This window comes from Aquarana catesbeiana, linkage group LG12 (assembly GCF_042186555.1).
Source record: "Aquarana catesbeiana isolate 2022-GZ linkage group LG12, ASM4218655v1, whole genome shotgun sequence".
NCBI classification, from domain to species: domain Eukaryota; kingdom Metazoa; phylum Chordata; class Amphibia; order Anura; family Ranidae; genus Aquarana; species Aquarana catesbeiana.
In genome coordinates, this window is record NC_133335.1 from 5,491,584 (window position 1) to 5,509,421 (window position 17,838).

The window sequence follows — 17,838 nt, forward strand, 5'->3', positions numbered from 1 at the left end:
GGGGGTACAGTGGTGGGACAGATGTGTAGGGGGGTACATGTGTAGGGGGGGTACAGTGGTGGGACAGATGTGCAGGGGGTACAGTGGTGGGACAGATGAGCAGGGGGGTACAATGGTGGGACAGATGTGCAGGGGGTACAGTGGTGGGACAGATGTGCAGGGGGGGTACAGTGGTGGGACAGATGTGCAGGGGGTACAGTGGTGGGACAGATGTGCAGGGGGTACAGTGGTGGGACAGATGTGCAGGGGGGGTACAGTGGTGGGACAGATGAGCAGGGGGTACAGTGGTGGGACAGATGTGCAGGGGGTACAATGGTGGGACAGATGTGCAGGGGGTACAGTGGTGGGACAGATGTGTAGGGGGGTACATGTGTAGGGGGGGTACAGTGGTGGGACAGATGTGCAGGGGGTACAGTGGTGGGACAGATGTGCAGGGGGTACAGTGGTGGGACAGATGAGCAGGGGGGACAGTAATCTGAGGCATGAGTGTAGGATGTTAATTTCTCACTACTCTAGTAGTTTACATCATTTACTTTATTAAAAAAATCCTTTTCATGATTGAGAGTATGAAGTTGACATTTTTTTGTTATAAAATCGGCACTCTCAATTTCTTTGAAAATATTTTTCGGCACACTGTGCTCAAAAAGTTGCCCACCCCTGGTATACAGTATCTCCACGAGCTCCCAGCCCAAGAGTCCCATCATGCATTGCTCTTCCAGGCCGCTAACCCCTTACTTTTCCTCTCCTGTCTCTTTATAATCATGTATTCTGCATTAATGCCGATCATCAGTTAGGTCTGTTTTTATTATAATTAACATTGTAACAAATTGTAAAACATTTTTGTGTTTGTTTCACAAATCCTTTCCTGAGTTATAAAGCTTCTATTTTCTTGCTTTACTGTTTTTATATCGTCTTTTTCTTTTGTTGAGAAATCATTAGAAGAAAAATAATCTTTCGAACAGCTAAATGGAATAATAGATCAATTGAATATGATACTTGGAATCTTTCCTCCCTTCATATGTATGCACAATTGCAGTTGTTGATGGAGAGAATGAGAAGGTCTTCATCCGGCAGATGGAGTGGATTGGCCTCCCGGGGTCAGAAAGGAATTTTTTTCCCCTTTCGATGAATAGGAGGGGGATGGGAATAGGGGACGGCGGTTGTTTTCCTGTCTGTACAGTAAAACTACTAGAGATTAATATCGGCCACTGAGCTCGATAAGGAATTTTCGGGCTTGCGTTGTCCTCCTCGACTTGCAAGGTAAGTTGTAATCACCCAACTGAATTTGATAGTTAGGAGTATCTTGTCACTTTGACATCTCCCAAGGTTTTTGAGGACCTACTTTTCCAAGTCGAGCAGCAGCAGTGAAATAAATGGATGGGTGTACAAGGATTTATCCACTGTGGCCGATATATAAGAAAGAGAACAATATTCTATGGGAATAAAAGTGTATTCCCACAGCTGCACACCTATCATGGTGTCAGGAAAGAAGAAATATGCCCAGGCACATAGTTAAGTGTCAGTGGAGAATTTCTGTTAGCCAAATCCACAGATGGCAAAATCTTATTAGCCAAACCCATGGTCAGAGAATCCCTGTTAGCCTGACCTGCACGCATGCGCAGACATGTGTGTACCGGCGTGCACGCCTGCCACTAGAGTGGCGCCAAGTGGGCTATATAAACACCTCTGCTGCACTAGGACCTTACTTATGGTTTACAGATTTACAGCTTTCTGCTACCTGCTTCTTGTGTTTAATCTCCTGTTGGCGTTCTGATCCACCTGACCACGCTTTTACTTTACCTGAACCGACCCCTGGCTCGCTCTTCGACCATGTCTGTGCTTGATCCCTCTGCCTGTCTGCTTGCCATTTCCAACTCCAGCCTGAACCTGACTACTCTGCTGCCTACTGCTGTGTTCCTGACATGCTCCTGACTGACCCGGCTTGCCTGACCCTGCTCTGCCCTCCTTATACCTGCTGCCTGTGACCTGCCAGCCTGCTAAGTACCTGTGTCTGCTACCTGCCAAGTACCTGCTGTCTGCTACCTTCCAGCCTGCCAACTACCTGCTGCCCTGCGTCACAATCCAGCCTGCATCGAAGTAAGCACCAACCCCTCATCTGCAGCCTTTACAATTTGAACTTCTAGGCACTCATGCCACTCCAGGCTTCCTGTTTACTTTAGCACCAGGCCGGAGGTGTAAGAGATCGCTTTCCTCTCAACGTCAAGCACCATCTCCAGGTACGTGATGCTGGCCATGTCATTATGAAGTAAAAGCAGCCTCCACTCACTCCATCAGAAACCATGCCCCCAACATGTTTTGCCCCATTCCCAGGGCTTAAGGTACCTCCATGATTAAGCCCCAAGGGCAGGGCGAAATGCGTTGGGCATGGCTTCTGATGGAGCGAGCTGTGGCTGCTTTTACTTCATAATGACATGGTCAGATAGGTGTGCGGATGTGAAAATACCCTTTTTATCTCCATAGTGTATCCTGAGTCTAGATGATCTCACTCCAGCCTGCACCCATCTAGCAGCTTCCACCTCACTGCATTTTGGGCGACTGAGCGGGAGCCCCTAAGCTGCATTCAAAGTCATAGAGAGAAGAGGAATGTCTGATTGGTTTTCCTGGGTCAGCGGTGAAGAGATTGCCCATTAGTCTAGCTAGGCATTACTTAGGAAATCAAATAATTGTATTTGTAGATACATCCTGAGTATTTCTTGAAGGCTAACTCCAGCCAGTGTAGACCGGGGATGAGTGAACACTTTGGCCAGGTATTTATTGCTGTCTTTGACCCCACTATGGAGATTTTTCCTGACTTCATGTCTTTGTGACACTTGTGCAAGAAATGGAAGGTTGTGAGCATCAAGGAGACAGAGATAAGAATAAAGTTTGCAGTTTATGTTTAAATTATATTGCTGTAACCCCTCTGCACAGCTGTATCCATTTTATCCATTTCCCAAAATGGATCAAAGTAATTATTTTCCTCAAAATTCTACAAACAATCCCCATAATGACAACGTGAAAGAAGTTTGAAATCTTTGCAAATGAATTAAAAAAAAAAAATGAAAAAAAAAAAAAATGAAAAATACTGTACATAAGTATCACAGGCTCCTCCCATGTACATAAGTATCACAGGCTCCTCCCATGTACATAAGTATCACAGGCTCCTCCCATGTACATAAGTATCACAGGCTCCTCCCATGTACATAAGTATCACAGGCTCCTCCCATGTACATAAGTCTCCCAGTTCCTACCGCTGAAAAACATCCCCACAGCATGATTCTGCCACCACCATGCTTCACTGTAGGGATGGTATTGGACAGGTGAGGAGCGGTGCCTGGTTTCCTCCAGACATGATGCTTGCAATTCAGGTCAAAGTTCAATCTTTGCTTATTAAGACCAGAGAATTTTGTTTCTCATGGTCTAAGAGTCCTTCAGGTGCCTTTTGGCAAACTCCAGGCAGGCTTTCATGTGCCTTTTACTGAGGATTGATTTCCTAAGTAATGCCGTCTGGCCACTCTACTATACAGGCCTGATTGGTGGAGTGCTGCAAAGATAATTGTTCTTCTGGAAGATTCTCCTCTCTTCACAGAGAAACGCTGGAGCTCTGTCAGAATGACCATCGGGTTCTTGGTCACCTCCCTGACTAAGGGCTTTCTCCCCCGATCACTCAGATTGGCCGGGTGGACCGCTCTAGGAAGAGTCCTGGTGGTTCCAAACTTCTTCCATTTACAGATGATGGAGACCACTGTGCTCACTGGGACCTTCAATGCTGCAGAAATGTTTCTGTACCCTTCCCCCGATCTGGGCCTCCATACAATCCTGTCTCAGAGATCTACAGACGTTTTCTTGGACTTCATGGCTTGGTTTGTGCTCTGACATGCACTGTTAACTGTGGGACCTTCTATAGACAGGTGTGTGCTTTTCCAAATCATGTCCAATCAACTGAATTTACCACAGGTGGACTCCAATCAAGTTGTAGAAACATCTCAAGTATTATTAGTGGAAACAGGAGGCACCTGAGCTCAATTCTGAGTGTCATAGCAAGGGGGCTGTGATACTTCTGTACATGGGAGGAGCCTGTGATACTTATGTACATGGGAGGAGCCCGTGATACTTATGTACATGGGAGGAGCCCGTGATACTTATGTACATGGGAGGAGCCTGTGATACTTCTGTACATGGGTGGAGCCTATGATACCTCTGTATATGGGAGGAGCCTGTGATACTTATGTACATGGGAGGAGCCCGTGATACTTATGTACATGGGAGGAGTCTTTGATACTTCTGTACATGGGAGGAGCCTGTGATACATATGTACATGGGAGGAGTCTGTGATACTTCTGTATATGGGAGGAGTCTGTGATACTTATGTACATGGGAGGAGTCTGTGATACTTTTGTACATGGGAGGAGCCTGTGATACTTATGTATATGGGAGTTTTTTCTTTTTTTTCTTTTTAATAAATTTGCAAAGATTTCAAACAAACTTCTTTCACGTTGTCATTATGGGGGATTGTTTGTATAATTCTGAAGAAAATAATGAATTTAATCCATTTTGGAATAAAGCATACAAAAGAAAAATCCCGGTAATACTACCAGGATCAAAAAGCGGCTACTTCCGCAACAGAAAGTCTTGGTCAAGATTTTGATTCTATAGAAATGCAAAAATGTATTAATCCCAATGTGGGCGCAATCTACATAATCTACATAAATCTACATAAATTTAAAATGCGACTGTAAATGTTGAGACAGCTTCATACATGGTGCTTTTCAGGGTTTTTTCCTCAAGGAAATCCCCCAAAAAGGATAATCTTGTTAAAACATTCAGGGAAACATGAAAACACATACACACAACAATACACACAAACAATCAAAAAACACTGAAAGTCCGGACACCAGCATACCATTGACAGGGAAACTGACATGCAATGAATTTGCATCAATACAACAAATTGCATGTACAAAAGAAAGAAATGGAGAAAAGTTCTCTAGTTCAGATGAAAAAGAAGGATATAATGCAGTTTCACTGTGAATGGCCCCCCCAGGGGATCACAAAAGTGATAAAGTAACCCTTGGGTCAGACACTTGCAAAACAAATAGAAGAAAACATACAGAATTGTCTTTGCTGGATGATGTGTGGTCAAAATCTGTCGCTGAGTTATTGGGATACTATGTCATTGAGTTGTGGATCATTATACTTTTGGGTGATTGCCTTAGCATTATTCCCTTAGACATAATGTGAACCCATCTGGAATTTTAATAGTCATTTGAAGATGCACTCCAATGTGTTAATCGGATTGTCCCTGATGTCTACAATAATGTCCCAGCTGGTTGACATGTGGCTTATAAAGGGTACATGAGGCAATGTTTAGTGTCCAAAAACATAATAAGTAGCCCAACAGAGGTACAGCGATCATCCAATTGCGGCTTCACTGATTGGCCGACTTTGCTTGAGAATGAATGGTTCACACCGCCTTCACATTTAGCAATCAGAGAGCTCTTTCAGCTCACAGTTTTTTCCATCAAGCACTATCTTGATCTACTGATTTCGACTGAGGAGGGGAGATTATGTACACGTACCTTCCGTAAGAAGACAGCGGCCAATACCTTTTTAAGGGCTGATAGCCACCATCCCCCCTGGCTTAAAAATGGGATCCCGGTAGGTCAATTTCTAAGAATAAAAAGGAATTGCACCAGAAGAAGTGACCTTAAAAAGGTTAAATCCTGACCTTTATACCAGATTTCGAGAGCGGGGGTACTCCCATGGACAAATCCGTAGGGCCAGGGTCAAAGCAGCATGCCGAAATAGAGAAAGTCTTCTCTCTTTGGAACCAAAGTTGAAGACTAAAAAACTATCTGACCTGGACCAGTAAGAGTAATTACATCTTACGGAGCACAGTGGGAGTCGGTCTGTGGAATATTGGGAAAACATTGGGGCATTCTGTTGCATGGCCCTGGCCTTTCAGATATAGTGGGAACTTTGCCAAATTTGGTGGCCAGGAGGGCCAGAAAGTTGGGTGATATTCTGATACGCTCAGAATTCACAAAAGAACCCAGTCCCAACTGGCTATCCGAATACCCCAGGAGCAAAGGAATGTACCCTTGTAATAGATGCCAAATCTGCCCATTTGTAGACAGAACAGCTACTTTCAAGGATGCACAAGGACAGCAATCTTTTGAGATTCGAGACCTTATCAATTGCTTCACAAGTAGAGTAATCTATATGCTCATCTGTCCCTGTCCAAAAATTTTTTATTGGCAAGACCAAAAGATCCCTCAAAATTCGGATTGGTGAGCATTAACGAAAGATTAAGGGAGAAAAGGAGAAAGATCCAGAAAGGGGTCAAGAAAAACCGTTGGCTAAACATTTTGCCTTATGTCATCAAGGGACACCTGATGGCCTGAAGGTTAAAGGCATTTATGTACTCAAACTACCATCAAGGAGAGGCGACTTCAACCGCATCCTTCTCCAGAAGGAGAAAAGGTGGATTTATCGGTTGGGGTCCCGTGCCCCCCTTGGACTTAACACTGAACTGGATCTCCAGGTCTTCCTCAAATCCTGAACTCCCTTCATCAAGATCCTTTTATCACTCTCTCTCCCTCCCGCTTTCTTTCCTCTTTCCCTCTTTTTCCTTTCCCCCCTCCTCCCCCTCCCCCCCCCTCCCTCTCCCCCCCCCTCTCCTCCCCCTCCCCCCCAATTTCCCTCCTCCCCTTCCCCTTCTCTCTCCCCCTTACTTTCCTTAACCCTCCCCTTTTTCCCTATTTTCCCCTCCCCCTCCCCCTTCCCCTTCCCTCCCCCTTGCCTCCCCCTTCCCCTTCCCTCCCCCTTCCCTCTCCCTTCTGGTCTTCCTATCCTCCATCAATTTTTGTAAATAATTCCAATTTAAATCCTCTTCTCCTAAGTTAACATCTCCCTTGTATTATTTATTTATCTATCACTATTGTTATACGTAGGGCCCATGTCCTATTGGTCTTGCCCTACTTTTCCATAGGTCATCCTGCTATTAGTTTTATGTCCTTCTGTCATCTTTGATCCTCCCTTTCCTTGTGTTTACTCCACACTTGTGTATGCTTTATGCGCTTGGATCAATACGGTCCCACAAAGTATGGTGGTTAACGCATTGATAGAAATATGTGAGTCATTGCACTCAGCTAATTTACTGTGTCATTATTGGCCTAAATCATAGGGGGGTGTTTGGTGGAAGTCTTAGGAAAAGATGAAGTGATGACGTAATAAATTGGAAATTAATGGTAGGTCTTGGCAATGATAACTCTGTTCAGACTATGTATGGATCACCTCATTCAGGAAACCAGAAAATGACATGTGTGTACCCCTTTTAGAAAACTTGGGTGGCACTGTTGGAACGGATTCATCGGTAAAAGAGACTGACAGCCCCTAGCCCCCCCTAGTCCAGACGAAGCTCCGCTAACGCTTTAGTGAAACGCGTTGATGTCACAGCAGTCACATGACGCCAGCCTACGACATGCCCCATTAAAACAAAACTGCGGAATTGGAGACGTCTGCTTCACACCGACCTGAAACATCTCGCTTTGCGAGTACCGCAATTATTGTGGACCCAGCGGCCTTACTTTGAAGGACAGGCTTGTCCCATTGCGGAGCTCTTCTGAGCCCAAAGAGACACAGAGGAGACACCAATTTGGCAGGATCCCAGTCCATGCAAGGACCGAACGGGACACAACGATCACTAAATCCAATAGGGTGGTAATGTATTGACATACTCTTTCTCCCTTGAATCATCAGATAGTGCTTGATGGAAAAAACTGTGTGCTGAAAGAGCTCTCTTATTGCTAAATGTGAAGGCGGTGTGAACCATTCATTCTCAAGCAAAGTCGGCCAATCAGTGTACTGAAGCCGCAATTGGATGATCGCTGTACCTTTGTTGGGCTACTTATTATGTTTTTGGACACTGAACATTGCCTCATGTACCCTTTATAAGCCACATGTCAACCAGCTGGGACATTATTATAGACAACATCAGGGACAATCCGATTAACACATTGGAGTGTATCTTCAAATGACTATTACCATTCCAGATGGGTTCACATTATGGCTAAGGGAATAACGCTAAGGCAATCACCAAAAAGTATAATGATCCACAACTCAATGACATAGTATCCCAATAACTCAGTGACAGATTTTGACCACACGTCATCCAGAGATGACAATTCTATGTGCTTTTTTCTATTTGTTTTGCAAGTGTCTGCCCAAGGGTTAATTTATCACTTTTGAGATCCCCCGGGGGGTCCATTCCAATTGGACCACCTGATATTATTGACAAATTTGTCTCATATTGTAATAACAATATGTTTGGTATCCAATTTACCCATGTACTAGACGCTCATTCTCTGGTATTCTTGGACCTTGAACTGGGTAGTGATGGAGATGGCAACATCACATCCAAAACCTACTTCAAAGAAACTGCTGGCAACTCCTATTTGCATCAGAGGAGTTGCCACCACCCTAAATGGAAAGATAACATACCCTACTATCAGTTCTGTAGGCTACGCATGAATTGTAGTAGCACCAAAGATTATGATGATCTGTCAACCATATTGTCAAAAAAGTTTTTGGAAAAAGGATATGCAGATCATCACCTTCAAAAGGTGAGAGACCAATATAGAGAAGGCATCCAGAACAAGATTATGACTACATCTGCAAAAGAACAACATGACATTCTTTTTATTACAACATTCAACGATCAGCACTGGGCTATAAAAAGAGCTGTCCAAAAGCACTGGCCAACTTTGGGGCAGGACAATACACTTGGAAAAATCCTCCCCCTCGGGTAGTATTCCCACGTGCGAAAAATGTGAAAAGTTTAATTGCCCCCAGTCACCTTATAGACAAACAAAGCTTGAAAATGCAAAACATCCCTCAATTCTTTAACATTATTGGATGTTATAGATGTAAAGGCATTAAATGCAAAGCGTGTAAATTTATCTCTCATGGCCAGAAGTCATTTAGTTGTAAAGATGGCCGTACCTTCTACATTAAACAATTTATATGTTGCAATATCCAGTTTGTTATCTATGGGTTGAGGTGCCCATGCAGGTACCTCTATGTAGGTAGAATGGTACGTGCGATAAGGACCCGCTTTGGTGAACACCATAGGTTCATAGAAAAAAAGGTTGAGAAGCATAGTGTGCCACGTCACTTTAAGCATAAACATGATGGCAGCACTACAGGGTTGGAACTTTTTGGTATAGAATCCATACCTATGTCTATCCCGGAAGGTGAACGTTTTGCTCATTTATGCAAACGTGAATCCTATTGGATTTTCACTCTAAACAGTATGGCACCAGAAGGGTTAAACAAAGAACTTGAACTAGGTACTCTCATATGAAATTACCCAATGTATAAGATATTCTATTTGGCCTTTCATTCAGGTGGTGTTGTGGATGGGAATTGAACCGGTGACCCTTTATGCTGCCGGTTGAGAGTGCTACCCATTACACCACTGTGCTGCCCTGAATACCTATTCAATTTATAAATCCTCCATATTCGTTATTTTAGTTTTAGACTTTCGTTTTGTATGAATCAGATTATAATTTTATCAGATAGGGGTCCATTTTAGTATGGGACCCCACCATATACTTTATAGCTTAATATAACTTTATTTCTTCACCACCTAAAAACCATATAATATAATACAATTCATTTCTACATTGGATATGCCATGACGTCTTGAATCTTTATCAATATGATGTTGTATTATGTATATATTATATATCATTTATTCATGTATTTTGATTTGTATGATTATCCCCTCGCAGCGTAATTTTCTGTTGATGATATTAACTAATACATATAGTGTATATTTTATAGTACTGTTCACATAAGTACTTTTTAAATAAGTTTTAATTACATATGACAAGAATTCTTTTTATTTAGATTTACAATAAAGATAGTGCTAATTCTCTAGATGAGTCAGCTGTATCACTGTGCATCCCCTCCCCGGCCACCAGTGACGTCAGGCAGCGGGGACTGGTCCGTGCGAGTGCTTTGGGTGGTGTGTGTTATAAGGAAGCAGGCAGTCTGTGCTTACTGGAATACTTTATCATGCTGCTAGTTGCTGTGAGCTAATTGATCCCTACAGACCAGGAGAGGAGGCTATTATGGAGCTGTTTATGCCATTTAACGCCGGGTGTTTGTGAGTGCAACCCTCATTTTTTATACACTTATCTTCATCTATTAAACGATAACACACTGCATGAGAAGGGGGTTCAGTGGTGGGACAGAAAAGCAGGAGGGTAGAGCATAAATGAATGAATGAATGAAAGATTTGTATAGCGCTGCAAATGCGAACTGAATCGCCTCAAGGCGCTTGATCCGTCCTGTTAGTCCTGTTTCTTAGAAGAGGTAGGTCTTGAGTTTTTTTCTGAAGGCCCAATGATTTTCTTCCATGCAGATGTTGGCGGGTAGAGCGTGGTCCTTGGACTGCGAATCTTCGTTCTCCCTTTGATTAGTAGCGGGACTTGGGAATGAGGAGGAGGTTTTGGTTAGCTGATCAAAGACTGCGATTAGGTGTGTAGTGTTTTATTTTCTCACATAGGTATTGTGGAGCGTTTCCTTGAGTGCATTTATGGGTGAGGCAGAGGGTCTTGAATGTAACCTGGTCCTTCATGGCTAGCCAATGGAGGGTCCTCAGGGACAGGGTGATTGATTCCCAGGGTTTTTTTTCCTGTTACCAGTCTTGCTGCAGTGTTTTGGATGACTTGTAGATGTGTCATCTGGTATTTAGGTAGTCCTATGTAGAGGGAGTTTGCGTAGTCGCAGTGGGGCAGATGTGAAAGGAGGTGTATTGGTGGGACAGATGATCAGGGGGAACAGAGGTGGGGCAGAAGAGCAGGGGATACAAAGGTGAGACAGATGTGCAGGAAGTACATTGGTGGGGCAGATGGGTTCAGTGTTAGGACAGATGAGAAGGTGATTCGGTAGTGAAACAGAAGAGCATGGGGATGCGTCGGTGAAGCAGATGTGCAGGGTGGTACATTGATGGGACAGATGAGCAGCAGGGTTACATTGGTGGGACAGAAGAGCAAGGGGGTACAGTGGTGGGAGGGATGGGGCAGATGAGAAGGGGGTTCAGCGGTGGGACAGAAGAGCAGAGGGGTACAGTGATGGGGCAGATGAGAAAGGAGATGCATTGGTGAGACAGATGAGCAGGGGGTTACAGTGGTTGGGCAGAGGAGAAAGGAGGTACATTGGTGGGTCAGATGAGAAAGGGGATTACAATGATGGGGCAGATGAGCAGATAAGTTCAGTGTTAGGACAGATGAGAAGATGGTTTAGTGGTGAGACAGAAGAGCATGGGGGTACGGCGGTGGAGCAGATGTGCAGGGAGGTACAGAGGTGGGGCAGATGAGAAAGGGGGTACAGTGGTGGGGCAGATGTGCAGGGGGTTAGAGTGGTGGGGCAGATGTGCAGGGTGGTACAGTGGTGGGGCAGATGTGCAGGGGGTTACAGTGGTGGGGCAGATGTGCAGGGGGTTACAGTGGTGGGACAGATGTGCAGGGTGGTACAGTGGTGGGACAGATGTGCAGGGGGTACAGTGGTGAGACAGATGTGGAGGGGGGTACAGTGGTGGGACAGATGTGGAGGGGGGTACAGTGGTGGGACAAATGTGCAGGGTGGTACAGTGGTGGGACAGATGTGCAGGGGGGTACAGTGGTGGGACAGATGTGCAGGGTGGTACAGTGGTGGGACAAATGTGCAGGGTGGTACAGTGGTGGGACAAATGTGAAATGTGCAGGGTGGTACAGTGGTGGGGCAGATGCAGTGGCGGAATTACCAGGGTCACAACAGTCGCACTTGCGACGGGGCCCGGCATTCCGCCACTGTGGGGGGGCCCAGCGGGTTGCTCTTCACAGCGCTCTGAGCGTGTCTCTCATCTAACAGTAGCAGAGACACCGGCATTGTTTGTTTTATTTCCCTCTCCGTGTGTCCTCTCTCGCACGGGAGGACAGAGGACACACAGCTGATCTTCTCCCCCCTCCCCTCTCTGTGCTCCGCGGGAAATGTGAGCTCCTTAGCTTCACACTTGACTGCCCGCGGAGCACGGAGAGGGGAGAAGATCAGCTGTGTGTCCTCTGTCATCCCGTGCGAGAGAGGACACACGGAGAGGGAAATAAAACAAACAATGCCGGTGTCTCTGTGCTGTTAGATGAGAGACACACAGGCGTACAGCGGAGCGGACCGAAGCCACCTCCCCCTCCTCTCTGTTCACGCAGGGGGAGGAGGGGGAGTCCGAGGGACACATGCTGCTGTGCCTATCCCGTGCTGTTCTGAGGTCTGTAAAGTTTTTATCCAAATAGACATTTGCTGGGGGAACACTATGGGAGGAGGGTCTGCACTGATGGAGGGATGGTGGTCTGCACTGAGGTGGGTCTGCATTGATGGGGTGGGGGTCTGCACTGAGGGGGTCTGCATTGATGGGGTGGGGGTCTGCACTGAGGGGGGTCTGCATTGATGGGTTGGGGGTCTGCACTGAGTGGGGTCTGCATTAATGGGGGGGTCTGCACTGAGGGGGGGTGTGCTGATGGAGGGGGATGGTCTGCAATGAGGGGGGTCTGCAATGATGGAGGGGGGGTGGTCTGCATTGTGGGGGGGCCTGCACTGATGGAGGGGGGTCTGTACTGAGGGGGGTGTGAACTCATGGAGGGGGGTCTGCAATGAGGGAGGGGAGGTCTGCACTGATGGAGGGGGGGTCTGAAATGATGGAGGGGAGGTCTGCACTGATGGAGGGGGGTCTACACTGGGGTCTATAGTGATAGAGGGGGGTCTATACTGATAGATGAGGGTCTGCACTGAGGGGGGTCTATACTGATAGATGGGGTCTGCACTAAGGGGGTCTACACTGATAGATGGGAGTCTATGCTGATAGAGGGGGGCTATACTGATAGATGGGGGGTCTGCAATGAGGGAGGCTATACTGATGGATGGGGTCTATACTTAGTGAGGAGGATCTATACTGCGAGAGGGGGGGACTGTACTTAGTGCGGGGGGTCTGTACTTAGTGAGGAGGATCTATACTGCGGGAGGGGGGTCTGTACTCAGTGGGGGGTCTATACCGAGAGGGGGGTCTGCAGTTAGTGGAGGGGTGTCTGTACTGAAGGGGGCTATAGTTGGTGGAGGGGGGTGACACCAATTTTTTCCTCACCGGGTGACACCAACCCTAGTGATGCCACTGGAGAGACACGCTCTCTGCTCAGAGCCGTGCTGTCCTGAGAAGACAGAAGACTCTGATAGAGGACTCTGATGGGCACTGATAGGGGGCACTGATAAGATTTACTGATGAGCACTGAAGGGGAGGCACTGATAGGGGACACCAATGGGAGGCACTGACAGGGGACACTGATGGGAGGCACTGATAGGGGACATTGATGGGAGGTACAAGAGAATAAGAAAACACTGCGCTCTAATAGCAAAAATAAAATATATGTGAGCCAGCAGCTGCATACATTGTGACAAACAATAACTGGTAAATGGGAAAAAAATGCAGCGCTAAGAAGTAATAGGAAGTTAGGGTGTAGTGAAACAATTAAGTAAGAGATGCTGTACTGAACAGTAAAGCATATGTGCAAAAACCATAAGTGAAATGAAATGAACAAACACAGTATAAAGTGTCCACATATGGTAAATGGATGATTCCAAACTCAAATTATTAAGAGGAACTGGTATGGACCAAAAAATGATGTGAAACTAGAAAATAAAGTCAATGGTGCACGGTGTGGATCTGTGACTGATTCAACAACGGGGTACAGAACTTCCGTAGCTGTAAACCAACATCTCGATATGGGGCATCAGAATGAAAACATCAGGAAGTAAGATAAGATGGGTACTCTTACCAGATGACGTGGACTCCACTGTCATATGACATGGAGTCAATGGTGCATGGAGCCAAACCTAGGCTGGAAAACGATATCCGGAACGGTGGAACCTCTGTCTCCCTTCTTGACTTCTCTGGTGGGGTGAAGAAACATCAGGAAGGGCCGCCAACTGGATATCAGCCAATAGACCTCAAGGATGTGTTCCAAGAAGAAGCCGGGGACAGATTTGATCCAGACCCCGTGATGGAAGTAGGGCTACTGGAAGGCAGTTTCTTGCATCGGGATAATATGCAAATAAAAAATAAAAAGCTTCTGCATAGTGCAGGTAAACCAGGGATTTTTATTTCTAAAAATACCATACAAAAAATGGATAAAAGTGATCACAATTAAAATAAAATCTAAAAATCTAAAATCTAAGCAGCGTAAGGAAGGGCGATCTCCCCTTCCTTACGCTGCTTAGATTTTATTTTAATTGTGATCACTTTTATCCATTTTTTGTATGGTATTTTTAGAAATAAAAATCCCTGGTTTACCTGCACTATGCAGAAGCTTTTTATTTTTTATTTGCATATTATCCCGATGCAAGAAACTGCCTTCCAGTAGCCCTACTTCCATCACGGGGTCTGGATCAAATCTGTCCCCGGCTTCTCCTTGGAACACATCCTTGAGGTCTATTGGCTGATATCCAGTTGGCGGCCCTTCCTGATGTTTCTTCACCCCACCAGAGAAGTCAAGAAGGGAGACAGAGGTTCCACCGTTCCGGATATCGTTTTCCAGCCTAGGTTTGGCTCCATGCACCATTGACTCCATGTCATATGACAGTGGAGTCCACGTCATCTGGTAAGAGTACCCATCTTATCTTACTTCCTGATGTTTTCATTCTGATGCCCCATATCGAGATGTTGGTTTACAGCTACGGAAGTTCTGTACCCCGTTGTTGACTCAGTCACAGATCCACACCGTGCACCATTGACTTTATTTTCTAGTTTCACATCATTTTTTGGTCCATACCAGTTCCTCTTAATAATTTGAGTTTGGAATCATCCATTTACCATATGTGGACACTTTATACTGTGTTTGTTCATTTCATTTCACTTATGGTTTTTGCACATATGCTTTACTGTTCAGTACAGCATCTCTTACTTAATTGTTTCACTACACCCTAACTTCCTATTACTTCTTAGCGCTGCATTTTTTTCCCATTTACCATTGATGGGAGGCACTGATAGGATTTACTGATGGGCACTGATAGGGGGCACTGATGGGAGGCACTGGTGAGCAATGATAGGAGGCACTGATGGGGGGCACTGAGAAGGCACTAGGGGGCACTGATAGGGGGCACCGATGGGAGGCACTGATAGGATTTACTGATGAGCACTGATAGGGGGCACCGATGGGAGGCCCCAATGGGATTTACTGATGAGCACTGAAGGGAGGCACTGATAGGGGGCACTGAGAAGGCACTAGGGGGCACTAAGAAGGCACTGATAGGGGCACTGATAGGAGGCACTGATGAGCACTGAAAGGGGGCACTGAAAGGGGGCACTGATAGGCTGCACTGATAGGAGGCATTGATGGGCATTGATAGGCAGAACTCATAGGCTGCACGGATGGGCACTGAGGAACACTGATAGGCAGAACTAAGGCAGTATTGATGGGCACTTATGGGCAGTATTGAAGAGTACCAATAGGTGGCACGGATGGACGCTGCAATAATGAGCAGATAGGTGGTGCTGATAGGCAGATTTGATGGGCACTAATAGGCAGAATTAATGAGCGCTGATAGGTAACACTTGTAGGCAGCATTGATGGGCACTGATAGGCGGCATTGATGGGCACTGATACATGGCACTGATGATTGGGGCACTGATTATCAGTGTAAACAATTTGCTGACATTCTTGACAGTTAATGGCAGTCCTTTCCTCACACAGACACAGCGCTGGAGGAAAGGGCTGCGGATAACCGGCAAGTCTGTTTACATGTGATCAGCTGACATCACATGGTAAAGGGCCACTGTGATTGCGCTGGATGCACGTCCCAGGGGGCATGCGGGAAGCACAGTTTTGGGAGGATGTCCATGGATACCCTCCCAACATTGGAAGCCTGGAGCTCGGATGGAAGGGGGGGGGCATCATTGTTTCTTGCACCGGGGCCCTGAAGGTTCTAGTTACGCCTCTGGGCAGATGTGCAGGGGGTACAGTGGTGGGACAGATATGCAGGGTGGTACTGTGGTGGGACAGATGTAAAGGGGGGTACAGTGGTGGGGCAGATGAGCAGGGGGGTACAGTGGTGGGGCAGATGAGCAGGGGGGTACAGTGGTGGGGCAGATGAGCAGGGGGGTACAGTGGTGGGGCAGATGTGCAGGGGGTTACAGTGGTGGGACAGATGTGCAGGTGGTACAGTGGTGGGACAGATGTGTAGGGGGTACAGTGGTGGGACAGATGTGCAGGGGGTACAGTGGTGGGACAGATGTGCAGGGGGTACAGTGGTGGGACAGATGTGCAGGGGGTACAGTGGTGGGACAGATGTGCAGGGGGTACAGTGGTGGGACAGATGTGCAGGGGGTACAGTGGTGGGACAGATGTGCAGGGTGGTACAGTGGTGGGACAGATGTGCAGGGGGGTACAGTGGTGGGGCAGATGAGCAGGGGAGACAGTGATCTGAGGCATGAGTGTAGGATGTTAATTTCTCACTACTCAAGTAGTTTACATCATTTACTTTATAAAAAATGCTTTTCATGATTGAGAGTGTGAAGTTGACTTTTTTTGTTATAAAATCGGCACTCTCAATTTCTTTGAAAATATTTTTCGGCACACTGTGCTCAAAAGGTTGCCCACCTCTGGTATTCAGTATCTCCAAGAGCTCCCAGCCAGAGTCCCATCATGCATTGCTCTTCCAGACCTCTAACCTCTTACTTTTCCTCTCCTGTCTCTTTATAATCATGTATTCTGCATTAATGCCGATCATCAGTTAGGTCTGTTTTTGTTATAATTAACATTGTAACAAATTGTAAAAGGCCAAAATGAAACATTTTTGTATTTGTTTCACAAATCCTTTCCTGAGTTATAAAGCTTCAAATTTCTTGCTTTACTGTTTTTATATCGACTTTTACTTTCGCTGAGAAATCCTTAGAAGAAAAATAATCTTTCGAACAGCTAAATGGAATAATAGATAAATTGAATATGATGCTTGGAATCTTTCCTCCCTTCGTATGTATACACAATTGCAGTTGTTGATGGAGAGATTAAGAAGGTCTCTTCATCCGGCAGAAGGAGTGGATTGGCCTCCCGGAGCCAGAAAGGAATTTTTTCCACTTTCGATGAATAGGAGGGGGATGGGAATAGGGGACGGCGGTTGTTTTCTTGTCTGTACAGCAAAACTACTAGAGACTGTCTAAGGATGAACATGATAAAAATGTAGTCTTTTCTTTGTAGACCTTTAAAATAATTGACTGAGTAAGTGAATGTTCCACTTTCTTATTCCCTCAGGGGCTTTGTGATTGCTGGTGAGCTGCGTTCATGAAAAACGGATTAGACGTCTGCAAGAATTGTTGATGATTGGACAGCTCCACACAAGGGCTATCCTCAGATGAGAATCACGACACTGTTGGGGACCCCAGAAGCCCACATTCATATCGGCCACTGAGCTTGATAAGGAATTTTTGGGCTTGCGTTGCCCTCCTCGACTTACAGGGTAAGTTGTAATCACCCAACTGAATTTAATAGTTAGGAGTAGGGATGAGCTTCGCGTTCGAGTCGAACCCATGTTCGACTTGAACATCGGCTGTTCGATCGTTCGCCGAATTGCGAACGTTATGGGCCGTTCAAGCCACATTCGTGTGGCGCGTCACGGCCGATAATTCACTGCGGCATCGCAGTGTATTTCTGGCTGATGATTGGCCAAGCATGCACTATGACCCGTATGCTTGGCCAATCACAGCGCCGTCGGTAGAGAGAGCTGTAATTGGCCAAGGCCAGGGTGGCTTTG

The 17,838-nt window shown here is 46.0% G+C and overlaps 1 protein-coding gene across 1 annotated transcript in view; it reads left to right on the forward strand.

Annotated features, from left to right (window-relative positions):
• Positions 1-10,034: 10,034 nt before the first annotated feature.
• The window catches only part of LOC141113847 (ATP-binding cassette sub-family A member 10-like), a 95,638-nt gene continuing 87,834 nt past the window's right edge, over positions 10,035-17,838 (forward strand). The window contains exons 1-2 of the mRNA XM_073607167.1: positions 10,035-10,171; positions 17,340-17,544. The gene's annotated coding sequence lies outside the window, so the exon portion shown is untranslated. The remainder of the gene's footprint in view (positions 10,172-17,339; positions 17,545-17,838) is intronic.